A 15,630-nucleotide genomic window follows, 5' to 3' on the forward strand; every position below is an offset into this window, starting at 1 on the left:
TAGTAATGTTTGCATGGTGGTCTCATGGTAGTGGTATCGATCAGCCCAAGTAGGGGCAGATACCCTGGTGCTGGCTCTTCAACAATACTTTTAGTGAGACCTTCACAGACTCTCCTCATGTTCTCATGACCTAGTAATAGCTTTGTCTCACCTGTTATGGTACCCTATGCTTCAGAATTTCACTCCTCAATTCTTGTTCTGTTGGGATCACCTCTCCTTGGTTGGCTTTTCAAGGTAGTCCTATCACATTAGCTTTGCACAATGTCCCCAAAATGAGCCTTAGTGCCCTGATATCAGGTGCAGACATCTCTTTCCTGATCCTACTGTTAGGAAACCCAAATAGCCAACCTCTATACCCATAGATAGACCCTTCTCACAACAGCCGAAAAACTGGGCTCCTTCCTTTCAACCTGCATTAGGCTACCTACCCAAATAGCAAGGGGAAACGCCTATATCAGATGCTAAGGTTGCTTTCACTACAGTCAGCAACTGTACCAGGAAGGCAGACTTTTTTGCAAGAAGGCAACATGTATCCCAGGTTTAAAAAAATATTAGTCACCTGTTTGGGGAAGTAACCTCCTCCTGATTGGAGTGATTCTGTGCCTAAGCTTAGAGTGGGGGAAACAAGATTCTGTAACAGCACTTTTTCTAGGATGACAAAATAATCTCTTTTCTCTGGTCTCTTCTCTGGCTCTCCTTTGAGAAAGGCTGGATGCAGGTTGAATTGCAACTTACTAACTCCTGCCTGATCCTCTTTACAAAGAAAGTGATTTACCAACATATCTTTCATCTTTGGAGCCTCATCTGAGACTAAGAAGTATCCTATTGCAATAGTGCTGTTAAGTTTGTTTTCAATCTCGAGTTTATAAATATAAAAAATCTTTTTTCTGACTAGGAACATCTGGTAGTGAGGTGATAACATTAAGACTAAAGCTATGATGATGCTTCTGTTGTTTAAGTCCAAGTTATAGTGAAAGAAATTTAAAATAGTGTAAGTCTAAGATTTTTTAAATTTGTGAATAAAACCTAGTCTTTGGTTCTACTTTATTATTTCTTTAGAAATTCTGATTATTATTTTATCTAGCTGTTGTAATTATCATTAGGTTTTTCTTAGTGTTTTTGCTTTAAATGACTCATCTGTGAAACCACTTTGAGAATATACAATTTTTTTAGTTTTTGAATTCTTTCTCAGAAGAATGGGAAGTACTTTGGGTTTTTCTCAAAAACCCCTAGTTACAATTGGGATAATCTTGGTACAGCATCAGAAACGAGGGGGAGGAGACCTCAGTGCCCAAAATTTGTTTATCATTGATTGACAACCTGGCATGCATTAAAACATGATCAAAGAAATGCCACAATTGCAAATGTGGAGTTACCTCAGGAAATTAATCTATACTTTGAATAAGATTTACAAATCAGAAAACAAAAAATATGCAATTATTGTAGCTTCCATACCCTTCAAGAGGAGTAAGCTCAATGTTTTTTTTATTTTTATTTTTATTTTTGACAGGCAGAGTTAGAGAGAGAGAGACAGAGAGAAAGGTCTTCCTTTTCCATTGGTTAACCCCACAAATGGCTGCTACAGCAGGCGCGTACGCCATTCCAAAGCCAGGAGCCAGATGCTTCCTTCTGGTCTCCCATGCGGGTGCAGGGCCCAAGGACTTGGCCCATCATCCTCCACTGCACTCCCGGGCCACAGCAGAGAGCTGGACTGGAAGAAGAGCCATCGGGACAGAATCCGGTGCCCCAACCGGGACTAGAACCCGGGGTACTGGCACCACGGGCAGAGGATTAGCCTAGTGAGCCGCGGTGCCGGCACAACTCAATGTTAAAATTTCAAAATTCCTAAAAAATGTTCAGATGGAATGGCCTTGGTGTTTGATTTGAAGATTAATGTTTACCACAGCCTTTGTTATGAGGGTGGAATGCATCTAACCAAGTCAGTCCTGTGACTAGCAGCAGGGAAAGCTGTCACTGCTGCCGCATAGCAACCCACAAGTGGCCAGGCAGCCAGAGGAGCTCCTGGTTCTCAAGTCCCAGGAAAATGCTTTGCCTTAATTAGCAGACACCAACTTGAGTGACTCCTCCAGAGACTCCTAATTAGACTAGCATCATTAATATGTTGCTCTCATTAGTTCATATATACATATTTCTTTAAGTCAAAAATTCTCAACATATTGTCACCCTAGAACCCATTCTATATGAATATTTTCCAGGAGTAAAGTGCAAGAAATGAAACTAATGCAGTTTATTAAACTAATAATCTTAGACACAGCACACAATGCGACTGTTCACCAGCCCCACAAATTTAGCAGATTATATTTCCTGCTGTTTTCAGTTACTTCTATTTATACTTCTAACCAGATGAACTCACCATGCCCCCTACTGCTTAGGAGCAATACTACCACAGTGTAACACAACACAACACATCCTGGTATCCTCTAGAGATTTCTGTCTGGCCATATGCTATCTTTCAGAATACTTGTTGAACAACGTTGTTTGTGTCCCCGCTGGTCACCAATGCCAGGATAAATCTGCGGAATCATGCTGGCAGCAGAAATGGCCTCCAATCAGCAACAACAAACAAGTTCCTTATTACTGACCCTACCATCTGTCCCAGTTTCCTCATTCCACACTCACATAGGAACAGGTTCCAGCCAGGCCAGGTTCAAAGTACATCCGGCACCTACCAGTTAGTTCAGCTTAAGTATCCACATTGTATCTGTGCTTAGGCTAACACCTTTTATCCAGACTGGTCAGTAGATACTGAAAAAAAAAAAAAAAAAACAACAACTTTGAAAGCTCTACTGCTGGTAACAGATGTGTTCACTAATGTCTTGAATCAGGGAGCTCTCATTCTCTGTATGACAAAGACAAGATGTAAGGATCACCTTTCAGTTAAGGTGTGCATCTGGCCCTGGACGAGGAGGGCTCCCAGGTCTTTGACTTCACTTCAAGAAGGAAGTTAGTAGCAAGTTGGTGATTGGAGAATAACAAGCAGCAGGTGTTTTATTGAGAAGGCAAACATGCCCACTCCACAGGTGGAGTGGGGCCTACAGGAAGGGGGTGGCCCCACTCTGAACTCTATTTAACATTATGTTTAACATTATATGGGCCGTCTCATGAAACAGGAGGTACATTCCAATAAAGATGTGGTACAAAAGGGAGGAATATTCCAGTTTTCTTCTGGAAACTAGCCGTACACTTCCTGGAATCTGGCTAGCATCCCTTTTTGCTCCTTATGTGGTTGACTTCCCTGTCATGGCAGCTGGTAGATGTGTCATTTAGCGTGCTGAGGTATAACAGGGAGCGTCTAGTGAGCTGTAGCTCAATCTGGGTCAGTCTTGGCCCCTTAAACTGGGATCAACCTGTTCCAGGCTGGGGGTCTGTTTATCTTTAGAGCAAAGGGAACCAGATCCATATCCTGTAGGTCTTGTGGTAATCGGGACTTACTATCTCCAGGTGGTTCAACTGCTTCCTCTGCTTCCCTGCCTCACATCCTCCTCTGCTTATAAGCAGGGAATGGGAAAGTGATGCCTGATAAATTAATTATCATTCCCTTTATAAAACTGTATGGAATAACCAGAGATGCAAAGGTGAAGTTGTTTCCAAAAGGTGTATTTCAAAGACGTAGATGATTCTACATGCTTTACCACTGTAGTCTCCATATAAATCAGTTTATTCCAACTCGCAGTGCATCTTGAGTGCTCAAAATATCACATTTTGTGACAAGAATAAAAAAGACAGTGCTCTCAAACCAGCAGTATTAAAGCAAGAGTGCCAAGAGCACATTATGAGAAAGCTGATGGAGATACAGAGCTGGCGGCATGTCTGCAGAGAAGCACGATGAAAGAACTTGTTGTGTCCTGTTAATACCATTATGACAAACCTTATGGAGAAGTTATTTTATTAAGTGTTTGTGTTATTAAAACCTATTCCTCTGTCTGCAATGTAATGTTGCACAATATACTGAATAGTCAAGTTTCAAGAGAGATGATAAACCAAGAAGAATTACATTACTATCCAAAGTATTGGTCATTGTATAGTGATAGAAAATTTAACAACCACATTAAACACCAAGCCAAATCAATAGTAATATTTTCAGGCTCTCCAAGGCAGATGACTGGATATGCTGGGGGATTGTGGGATTGTGTTGGATGGTGTTAGCTGGTATTTGTATCATTGAGGCTGGTGCCTGTGTTACTAGCCCTAGGAAGAGACTAAGAATATACTCTTAGCATTCCCAGAAGGTCCCACACTCAACAGTTACAGAAGACTCACAAGCACAACACAGTGGCACAGCAGGAGCAGCTGAGCATTACCCTAGTTCAAACTTAACTATTTCCTTGGCATTTGTGTATTTACCCCTTAGGCTCCATGAGAACAATTAATAGACGATTACCTGTCTCAGATATCACACTTATGGAATGGAGAGATCGGAGCAGAGTTTCTCTGATTTGTGTCCCTGTTAAGTGTTGCAGTGTTGGTTGTTTACTAACTATCCATTCTAGTCCAAGAATTCATAGCATGCTACTTCTTACCAGCATACAGGAGAATTTGAAAAAGGAAAGTGTCTGGCGGCTTTTGGCTTGGACTTCCTTTCTTGCTGTGAATTTGCCTCCCTACCTTCTTCCAAGTATCCTTCAATTCAGCAGCCTATTTGCACTGATAGAGTTTTTGAGAGGTTCCGATTATCGCTTCATCATTTGTCCAAATATCTGATGCTGCCTTGGATTCCACAACTATCTGTGACTTTCCTGTCCTGAAGCACTGAATGTGAATTCCTGCTATGCTGGCAGGAAGTTTCTGGGGAAAAGTAGATGTGGGTAGGGATGAAGAATTCCATGAGAAGGATACCAATGTTGCCCTGTCTGACTTGCAAAACGAAACAAAACAAAACACCTCCATTAGAATCCAAATAGGAAACTACTTAAATGTGTGCACACTAACAGATTTATGAGGCAGTACACAGAGTACATGAGAACTCCACTGAATCCTGGTGATTAGATGGGACCTGACTTTCTTTTTCTTGTCTCTAAAACAGGCATAAAAATGATACCTATCTTAAAGGATGATTCTGAAGATTACATGAAAAAGAAACATATGAGTATTAAGCATAAGAAAAAAAGTGCTCAGAATTTTGTTAGTCACGATTCCTAGAACTTCTCTTTTTCTTTTTTTTTTTCTTTTTTGACAGGCAGAGTGGACAATGAGAGAGAGAGAGAGAGACAGAGAGAAAGGTCTTCCTTTGCCGTTGGTTCACCCTCCAATGGCCACTGCGGCCAGCGCGCTGCGACCGGCGCACCGAGCCAATCCGATGGCAGGAGGCAGGTGCTTCTCCTGGTCTCCCATGGGGGGCAGGGCCCAAGCACTTGGGCCATCCTCCACTGCACTCCCTGGTCACAGCAGAGAGCTGGCCTGGAAGAGGGGCAACCGGGACAGAATCCGGCGCCCTGACCGGGACTAGAACCCGGTGTGCCGGCGCAGCAAGGTGGAGGATTAGCCTATTGAGCCATGGCATCGGCCTAGAACTTTTCAATCTTAGATTCTTATGAATGAAAATTCAGATTTAGGATCAGGCTAAATTTCAAACTTTGAAAATGACACAGGTCACTCCAATTGTATGGAAGCAGAAAGTGAATAAACGGGTGAGCATCAGAAAAGCAACTGGCAAATGGGGAAGCCTAGATTTCAGTCTTATCTTCATAATGACTCGGTAGGTATTCTTGCAGTGAGATGAACTTTTTGGTTGGACCCCTAATTTGAAGTAAGGAAGTTGTACTCCCTTCCTCAAAGTCCTTTCCGATTTAAAGAGTGGTGATCCTGCTGTGATCCGTGTTGGACTAATTTGAAAATAGCAAAAACACTCTCTCAGCTAAATATTTTTACTGTTAGTTTATCATTGGTTTTAGACAGAAGTCTAGTACTAAAAATCCTCTTTTGAAAGATTATCAAACAACTGAATTAACTATGTAATACATATATACAAGGGTTATGGAAGATCTAAAACAGGAAATCCCATTCTACTATAAGATCTTGAAATCACTTAAAAAGAGAAAAATCACTTCTATTTTATAAAAATATTTGTAAAATAGTTACTTAGGGTCAAATGAGGGCCAGTCTATTTCATTCATGTACTTGCATGCCTTTCAAAGTCATCTACAGATTTAAAATAATTCATTTTTTAAAAAATTAAGACGATTCAAGAATCATTTAGGAAGACAGAACTGCTTGTAAGGGAAACCAAAGATAAGTTGTATTACTGAAAGTGTGTACTAAGGTTAGCTCTAAGCTTATGAAACACGTAGGCTTTATGGCCTGTGTAGTCAGATAAAAGAGAAAGTCTAGATTGTCTCAAGAAATAACATTTTATCCCTGACATTAAATAATGGGAAAAGTCTGTTACATAAATCCATATTTAAGGAAAAAAAATTAATAGCACATAATTCATACAACTAGGGTTTTGTGATATATTAACATGAGAATTAAGAATTGTTTTGTAGTAATTTTCATGCACTTGCTATGACCCTGAGATTCTAATATATTAATAAATTGCTTTAAAATGTTCAGTAAAAGAAAAACATAAGAAAGAAAGACACAGGCCAGCGCCGTGGCTCACTAGGCTATTCCTCCGCCTGCGGCACCAGCACACTGGGTTCTAGTCCTGGTTGGGGCGCCGGATTCTGTCCCGGTGGCTCCTCTTCCAGTCCAGCTCTCTGCTGTGGCCCAGGAGTGCAGTGGAGGATGGCCCAAGTCCTTGGGCCCTGCACCCACATGGTAGACCAGGAGAAGCACCTGGCTCCTGGCTTCGGATCAGTGCGGTGCGCTGGCTGCAACGCTCGGCCGCAGCGGCCATTGTGGGGTGAACCAATGGAAGAAGAAGACTTTTCTTTCTGTCTCTCTCTCTCACTGTCCACTCTGCCTGTCAAAAAGGAAGACCTTTCTCTCTGTCTCTCTCTCTCTCTCTCAGTGTCTAACTCTGCCTGTGGAAAAAAAAAATGTCTTTATGTCTTTCAAATGGCTAACCCATGTCATTTCTCAATGAAAGGCAAGGATTAGCAAGGCATTTTGGTAGAAGTGCAAGTACGCCTGAGCAAAGAAGCTAAGACAATAAACTCCAGGAGATTTGCCTCATGGTTACCAAACTTAATGCTTAAGGAAACCCTGAAACATGCTATTTTTTAAAAAAAATAATTATTTATTTATTTGAAAGCAGTGTTACAGGGATGTAGAGGCAGAGGCAGAGAGAGAAAGGGGTCTTCCATCACCTGGTTCACTCCCCAAGTGGCAGCAAGGGGCGATCCAAAGTAATGAGCCAGGAGCTTCTTCTGGGTCTCCCATGCAGGTACAGGGGCCCAAGGACTTGAGCCATCTTCTTCTGCTTTCCCAGGCCATAGTAGAGAACTGGATCAGAAGTGGAGCAGCTGGGACCCCAACCAGCACCCATATGGTTGCAGGCACTGCAGGCAGCGGCTTTACCCGCTAAACCATAGTGCAGGCCCCAAAACATGCTGATTTAAACCAACCATCAGGCTGTTTCTTTTAAATGTCAATTACCTCTGATATATGATCTTTCCACGAAACAATAATATACTAGGTAGCATTCATATTTGTATAAATCATTATATTATGTACTTTTTCGTTTAAATTCTCCACACTTGGATAACCTCAATACCCTGGTTCCACTGACACAAGTAAACATCAAAGGCTATATTGATGTACCTCAGGACTGCTGATAAGAAACAGTATCCCAACAGAGTTGGGCTGGGTCTTTAAAATATGTAAAAAACTTCTCTGCTGCAGAAGATACCACCCACTTCAGAATTTCACACCAAAACAGAAAATTGAAATAGTCAACATCTGTTACATTATAAGATTTAGCCTAATGGTCACCCTTTTTAAGGAAGCCTTGTCAATACACATCTACCCCTTCCTCCCAAACTAGATAGAGTAGTATAAATATTAATTGTGTTTATTGAATCCTAACAAAATCTCAAGAGATAATGAGTATTATTACTGATTCTATTGCCTTTGAAACAAGTAGCACACAAAGAGCTTAAGTAATTTTCCCCATCTTCCAACACTGTCTTTAACAGGCCAGAGATTTGGTCTCAGGCAATCTGGCTTCAGATCAATGCTCACAAGTATGATGACACAAAAAACTTCAGTTTCAGGGTTTTTTTTTGTTTTTTTGTTTTTTGTTTTTTGTTTTTTGTTTTTTTTTTTTGACAGGCAGAGTAGACAGTGAGAGAGAGAGACAGACAGAAAGGTCTTCCTTTGCCGTTGCTTCACCCTCCAATGGCCACCGCGGCCGGTGTGCTGCGGCCGGCGCACCACGCTGATCCGATGGCAGGAGCCAGGTGCTTCTCCTGGTCTCCCATGGGGTGCAGGGCCTAAGCACTTGGGCCATCCTCCACTGCACTCCCTGGCCACAGCAGAGAGCTGGCCTGGAAGAGGGGCAACCGGGACAGAATCCGGCGCCCCGACCAGGACTAGAACCCGGTGTGCCGGCACTGCAAGGCGGAGGATTAGCCTAGTGAGCCGCGACAATTAAAATGTTAAGTGATTCTTCCCATCTTTTGAAAACTTAACATTAGCCCAGATTCAGCCATATAAAATCCCAGTGTGGTCACAAGTCATTACTCAGAAAAAAAGAGAAAGTAAGATCAATGTAATGCTGTTGCCCATATTTGGCCCATAGCAGTCTCTAAAAAATATAATTAAATTAAATTAATTTTAAATAAAATAAAACCTAGTATGTTCAATAGTTCTATATGTAACAAAAATTGTCATACACTTAGGAAAGGATTATTTAATCAAAGTATACTATGTGATAATATGTAGCAATTATAAAGGAAAAAATAAAAAAGTCATGTCATGCACCAAAACAAATTTCAGAAGAATTAAATATATTTTTAAAAAAATTTATGAAGTATGTGGGGCCGGCGCTGTGGCACAGCAAGTTAAAGCCCTGGCCTGAAGCACTAGCATCCCATATGGGTGCCGATTCATGTCCCGTCTGCTCCACTTACAATCCAGCTCTTTGCTATGGCCTGGGATAGCAGTGGAAGATGGCCCAAGTCCTTGGGCCCCTGCACCCACCTGGGAGACCCAGAAGAACCTCCTGGCTCCTGGCATCGGATTGGCACAGCTCCGGCCCTTGTGGCCATCTGGAGAGTGAACCATCGCATGGAAAACCTCTCTCTCTGTCTCTAGCTCTCTCTGTAACTCTTTCAAATAAATAAAATAAATCTCCATGAAATATATAGAGAAGAAAATAAATCAATAGTTATTAAACCTCTGTAGGTAATCAGTTTTTAAAAGCAACAGGAAAGGAGGCCAGTGTTGTGGTGCAGCAGATTAAGCCACTGCCTGGATGCCAGTTCTAGTCCAGGCTGCTCTGCTTCTGATCCAAATCCATGTTAATAATACTCCTGGGAAGGCAGCAGAGCATGGAGTAAGTACTTGGGCCCCTATTACCTTGTGAGAGACCCAGTTGGAGTTCTAAGCTCCTGGCTTCAGTTTGGCCCAGCCCCACCATCAGCTGTTGCAGCCATTTGGGGAGTAAACCATCAGATGGAAAATCTCTCTCTGTGTGTCTCTTCTTTCTCTGAGACTTTTTTTCAAGAAAAAAGCCTCAAAATAGAGAAGACACCAACAAATAAATTTCTCTGCAAAACATATATATCCAAGCCACACAAGTAGCAGCAAATAACATGATCACAAAATTGTATGTTATTACCAGGAAAAACATTTTTAAAGGAAAGACAAGATTAATAAATAAATTTTTCTGCATAAATTGTGAAACCTATATATATATATAAAATATGTACGAAGTTTTGAAAAGGCTAACAATAGTTTCAGAAAAATATCATCAATGTGGCTGAATTAATGCTTTTATTTTATAAAAGACTTAAAATTTAGGGAATTGGGGCCAGCCACCATTGTGAAGTAGTGGGTTAAGCCTCCCCCTACAATTCCAGCATTGCATGTGGGCATGGATTCTGATCCCAGCTGCTCCACCTGGGGAAGCAGCAGAACATGGCATAAGTGCTTGGACACCAGCACCCATATGGGAGCCTCAGAAGAAGCTCCAGGCTCCTGGCTTCAGCTTGGGCTGGGCCAAGCCATTGTGGCCATCTGGGATGTCAACCAGCAGATAGATCTCTACCTCCCCAAACCCCCCAACCTATCTCTCCTCTTCCTTCTGTAACTCTGCCTTTCAAACAAATAAAATAAAAATCAAATCTTTTTTAAACAGATGTTAACAATTATAATCAGATAATTCAAAAATAAGAAATACTATTTTAAGGGGCCAGCATTTTGGTGTAATGGGTAAAGTGTGCCACCTAAGCAATGACTTGGCACACTCCAAGTAATAAATGCAAATGAGCAAACAGTGCAGGAGTCATTGCATGTCTTGCAGACTTGCACACGAGAAAGATGGAAAAGACCCAAAGAGTGATGGGCACTTAAGAGTGCTAGATTCATGTAGTTGCTGTGGTTTACTTGTCTCCATTGTCAAAGTTTCTGTAGTTATAACAGCTTTGTAATTCAAAAATAGAAAGACAAAATTGCTTGTGCTTATTTATTTTTTCATATTAGAAACATAGGATCTGATGATTTCTTCCAACTTGTTTTTTTCCTATACTAATGAATGTAGAATAGACCAGATTAGTCAGAAGATACAGTACTTTATGTGGTAGGGTGTTTGTGTATCACTTAAGAAAAACATTCTTAGTGTTGTGTATTTTTGTTATTAGTAGCAGTCTTGTGCTGCAGTTTTAACCTAAGTCATGATGTTCCTTTTGAGAAAAGCATTAGTGGTGATTTGACTGATTGACTTAAAGAATGCTGAGATGTCCAAAAGTCTGATGAGGATAATAAAGGAATCAGATTTTTTCATATATCATCAAAATATTATTGGTGGTTTTCTTTTGTTCTTTTTTAAAGCCAACATTTTTCTTGATCTTCTTTCCTTGTGATTTACTCATGTTTACTCTTAATGATTCAGTAATTGTGGCTGTCAGAGAAATCTTTTCCAACATATTTTAAATTGTAGGCAACTTAGCAACCATATATCTTCATTTGAAAATCATTTGAGTCAAGAAAAATAAGTGACAAAAAGTTGTCTTTTGTAAAAAAGTATAATAAAGTAAATCTAGAAACTAAAATTACTCAGTTGTAGCTGAGCTTTCCTCATTCCTGGTATGAAAAGTTTTGTTCATAGATTTGTTGCTTATTGGAAACCAGATTTCCCGGCGTGGTACAGTCTCATTCTTTAGGAGTCTCTACTTTGAATTCCGCAGAAGGAGCACCTTGATATCACCCCTGCCTTGAGTCATTTGTGATCAGGTCATGAAGACTGACATTTGTAGTTGGGTCTCTTCAGATCCCATGAGTATTCAAGCACACACACACACACACACACAAAGTTATCTTGTCAACTTCCAGTACTCTTGAGCTTCTCGGTGCATTCCAGGTGTTTTGCTCTGACAGCGCAGGGACCAGCAATTCGTGCGCCTTGATCTTCACGTGCGCATCCTGCAGCACCAAGCTTTCTCAGGTAGAGGTGAGAAAGACATTGATGCCATGTTTGTGACTATTATCTAGAAGATTTGTTGGTATAGTGGTTTCTGAGAATTATTACATACATGAGAACTAGATTATCATGGGGAAACATACTTCATAGATTGCATCTTTTTATCTAAATGTACGTATGACTCAGGAAAACTAAAACCATCATTGTGAGTGCAGTAGTATTGTGTTCAACTTAGGCCTTAAATGATTCCTTCAAGTGACTAATCATGTGTAACCTACAGCCTCTTTTATTCTGGGATTTTTTCCCTTGCTTTAAAATTCTCTGGATGTAATGATAGGAAACCCTGGAATACCTTCTATGCGTTAAGTGCTAGCCTATGTACTTTACATGAAGAAGAGCTCACTAGGGTATTTATTTATTTATAAATCCTGTTCTTATTCAAAACTTTTTAAAATGTTAAATTTAGAGAATTCAAAAGAGTAGATCCTTCAAACCATTCTTAAATATTTTATTTTCAAATCTATGTTTGATCAAACCTGGGAGACAGACAGCATGAGCGTCCCCTCTCCAACCTGCAGCAAAACTTCTCCATCTTGGTGATGAAAGACAATCCATGTCTTTATATTTTATTTTTAATAAAATATTGACAGGAAAGGCTGGATCATTTAAAAATGTCGGGATACAGAATAGGAAAATACTCATGAGTAGAACCAACATGATGTGCAATGACAATTCTGAGCCTATTTCTAACACGATAGAGTTGTAATGCAGACACTGAAGATGACATAAAGATGCAACTTACAGTGATGGACTTCAACCGAAAGTAGAATTACAAGCTGAATAAAAAGCAGAGCAAAAATGCAATAATCAGATATAGCAACAGTGGAGGCAGGGAGTAAAGAAGAAGGCTTATTGATATTTGAAGAAATTCAGAACCGCAAACAAGAGTCTTTGAGCCACATTTCAGAGGACGAAGATGTTCAGGAGGCCTCAGGGTGAAGCAGAGTGTGCAGAAGACCATAAGTGCTCCCAGTGTTTCTGGGTTTTATGGAGCTGTGCATGCAAGTGAGGCTGCAAAGATGAATTAAAGCAAGATTGTAGTAAGTTGCTAATTTAAGCAAACCACCAGGGGCTTACTGACAGGAAGGAGGGTGGTTGTTGTTTATTTACAAAGCTATATACAGCTTTCTAAAAGAAACAGGGGTCACTGAGTGACAAGTTGAATGGGAGTTTGGGTGGGCAAGGCTAGACGCAGAAGAGATTGACTAAAAGTCTGTAGAAGTCGGTCTTCTGAAATAAGTTCCAAGTCCAGAAAGTAGGATAAATGGGAAGAGTGGGCAGGAGAGAAATGGGAGTGAGGAAATGACTGTTCTTGGTGATCAACGAGGGAGCAAACAAGAGAAGTCCGGTCACAGGAAAGTCCCTAGCCTATGTGTCCATGTGATTAGATCAGTGGTGTTGACAAGGAAGCCAAGAGGGAATATAGGAGGTAGCTAAAAATATGAATCTAGAACTCAGCAAGTGAGCATTTTTAGGTCACAGCAGAACCTTGCAGAAGTACCATCAGTGGACTCACAAGAATGATTATGGAAGGGCCAGGAACACCGTAACTCACTCTGGCCTGGACAAAGTCTGAGTGCGTGACTCTGGTATGAGAGGAGGATAAGCTTGTACTTTTTGTTATTCTTCCATTTACACTCTCAATTTCCCTCCTTCCCTTATGCTCTATTGATCGTATTCTACAACATGCAGAATTAAAATATTGTTTCATGAAATATTGACTTTAATCTTCAGCAAAAAAGGAGAGCAAAACAAATAAACAGTAACAAAAAAACCCATCAGTGTGGCCATTGCATATTCCCAGACTTCTATTCATTGTTGAAATAGAGAGACTCCAATTCAGATTGTGAGCATCTGATATACTGCAGTGTTCCTGCCACACAGGCAGTCAGCAATCCCTCCCCAACTCCCGTAAGAGCACTTTACATTTTCTTCCCATCTTTCAGCTCATAAACATGTTTCTCTTCAGAACACACACCATATGCCATTGGAAAAGGGTTGTAAAGTTTTATAGATATATTTGAGAGTACTATAAGAGTATAATAAAGCAAAAATAATGCAAAAGAATGGGAATTATTGAACAATGGAATTAAAATATTAGGCACGGGTAACTCTAACCACATTCAGCTTCTGTTTGTTTGTGCAAGTCATAAAAAGCCAGAACTCTTGTTTAGTTCAAAGATATGAAGCCTTTGAGTCAGGCTTCTTTGAAAAAAAAAAATAAGGAATCAATAATTGCTATAATTCATTGAAAGCTTATATGCCATGCATCAGAAAATAAGAGCTAAAATATACCTATATTTCTGTTTTATCCGAAATACCATATATGATTCTTTGCTATTTTGAGGTAAGAAAATTTATTCTTTTCTGTACTTCCTTGGGATTTTTCTACAAATATTCCTTTCTCCAAAGGGGATTTTTCATTCATTGAGTTGAAATTTATTTAGTGCCTGTGCTAGTGTCAATGAGAGTGGTTGAGGGAGTAGATTATGAAAACTAATACTTGATTCTGAGGAACATGTATTCTCCCATGAACTAACACTCATTTATTCATTCACTCATTTATTAGGCATTTATTGAGTATCTAGTACTATGTACTTGATTCATGCAAGATCAGCAATTTATACAAGATTTATCATTGCAATATAAAATACTGTGGAGGGGGTATTGGTTAATGGCTTCTATTGATATACTTGTCACATAACCCAAGAAGATGTCTAAGGGGATCATCCACGAGTTGGGGTTTCAAAAATGAGACAATACAGAGGGATATAAGATGAGAAAATAGCTACAGAAATTGGAAAGCAAGTGTCAAAGGTTTCAAAAGAACCAGGAAAATCTGGGTCAGGTAAATTGGTATTGGATGGAGGCAAGTAAGAAACTACAGTAGGTGCTAGTTATTGGGATTTTGAACCTGGTGGAAAGGCTTCATGTGTTTGGGGAGCAATGGGTTGAAAATGACCTTTCTAATAGTTATTAAGTCGAACTTCCTAGAGAAATCATTTAGGATATCATAAAATAATAGGAAAAGGAACTTGGAATGGGAACAGAGATGTTTCTGCAGCCTCATAGTAAAAATGATTAGCAGAATTGTGCAGGAAGATGAAGCAAAAATCTGTCAATGAAAGTCATACAATTACCCAGGAACTTTCTTATTTTAATTTGTTTATTTAAGGTAAACAAATTTTGTGTATTTCATACATACAGATTTAGGAACATAGATATTTTCTACCCTGCACTCCTTCCTCTCCCACACTCACAGCCTTCCTCCTCCTTTATCTCTTATTCCCTCTCTTAATTTTTTTACAATGATCTACTTTCAGCTTACATTTTACTCATAAGATTAACCGTACACTATGCAAAGATTCCAACAAACAGTAAGAAGAAAAAAACACTGTTCCTCAACAGTTGAGACAAAGCTGTAAATGAAACTTTAAATAGTCCACTTTACCTACAAAAATCTGGCTCTGTAGCTTAACGTTCAAGACTCTCTACTACCCGGATCCAGGCTCCCTTCTTCAATATACCAACAGCATTTCTACTCTTTGTCATAAAATATTGAGTTATGATTGGTCTTTTCTCAATGATTTATATATGCTTTCTGTCTTTCTCTTTTTCCTTCTTATCATTGTCATGGCTTGGAATTTCTTCTTTCTTTATGATATGAAGTCAGACTTGATGATAACATTCTATATGCTCTTTTTTCTATTAGACTCTAAGTCCCTGGTGCTTAACATCCAATATGGTTACTCTTGGAAATCTTTGTACAAGCTTTGACACAACAAAACTCAAAAATATATGTTGAATGAGTGAGTGACCATTTGGGCAAAGTAAAAAAGTAAAATTCCAAACATAAATTTTGAGATTCCCAAGGTGTTATTCCGAGGTAATGGAAAAGAGCTGAAAAGAGGAAATCACATGTAGACACACTTGATCTTAGCCAAAAGGCCGAGAAGCGATGGAAATCACATGTAGAAATCATATTAAATAAAAGATTAAAATGCAAATATCCATATTTGAGCACCTCT

General features: G+C 39.8%; 1 protein-coding gene and 1 pseudogene across 1 annotated transcript in view; both read left to right on the plus strand.

The window, feature by feature from the left end:
• DPYD (dihydropyrimidine dehydrogenase) overlaps positions 1–15,630 on the plus strand; it is a 962,084-nt gene that overhangs the window by 888,778 nt on the left and 57,676 nt on the right. The gene's annotated exons all lie outside the window — the stretch shown is intronic.
• LOC127493512 (ubiquitin carboxyl-terminal hydrolase isozyme L5 pseudogene) overlaps positions 1–15,630 on the plus strand; it is a 52,416-nt pseudogene that overhangs the window by 23,662 nt on the left and 13,124 nt on the right.

The sequence above is a fragment of the Oryctolagus cuniculus genome, chromosome 7 (assembly GCF_964237555.1).
Source record: "Oryctolagus cuniculus chromosome 7, mOryCun1.1, whole genome shotgun sequence".
NCBI lineage: Eukaryota > Metazoa > Chordata > Mammalia > Lagomorpha > Leporidae > Oryctolagus > Oryctolagus cuniculus.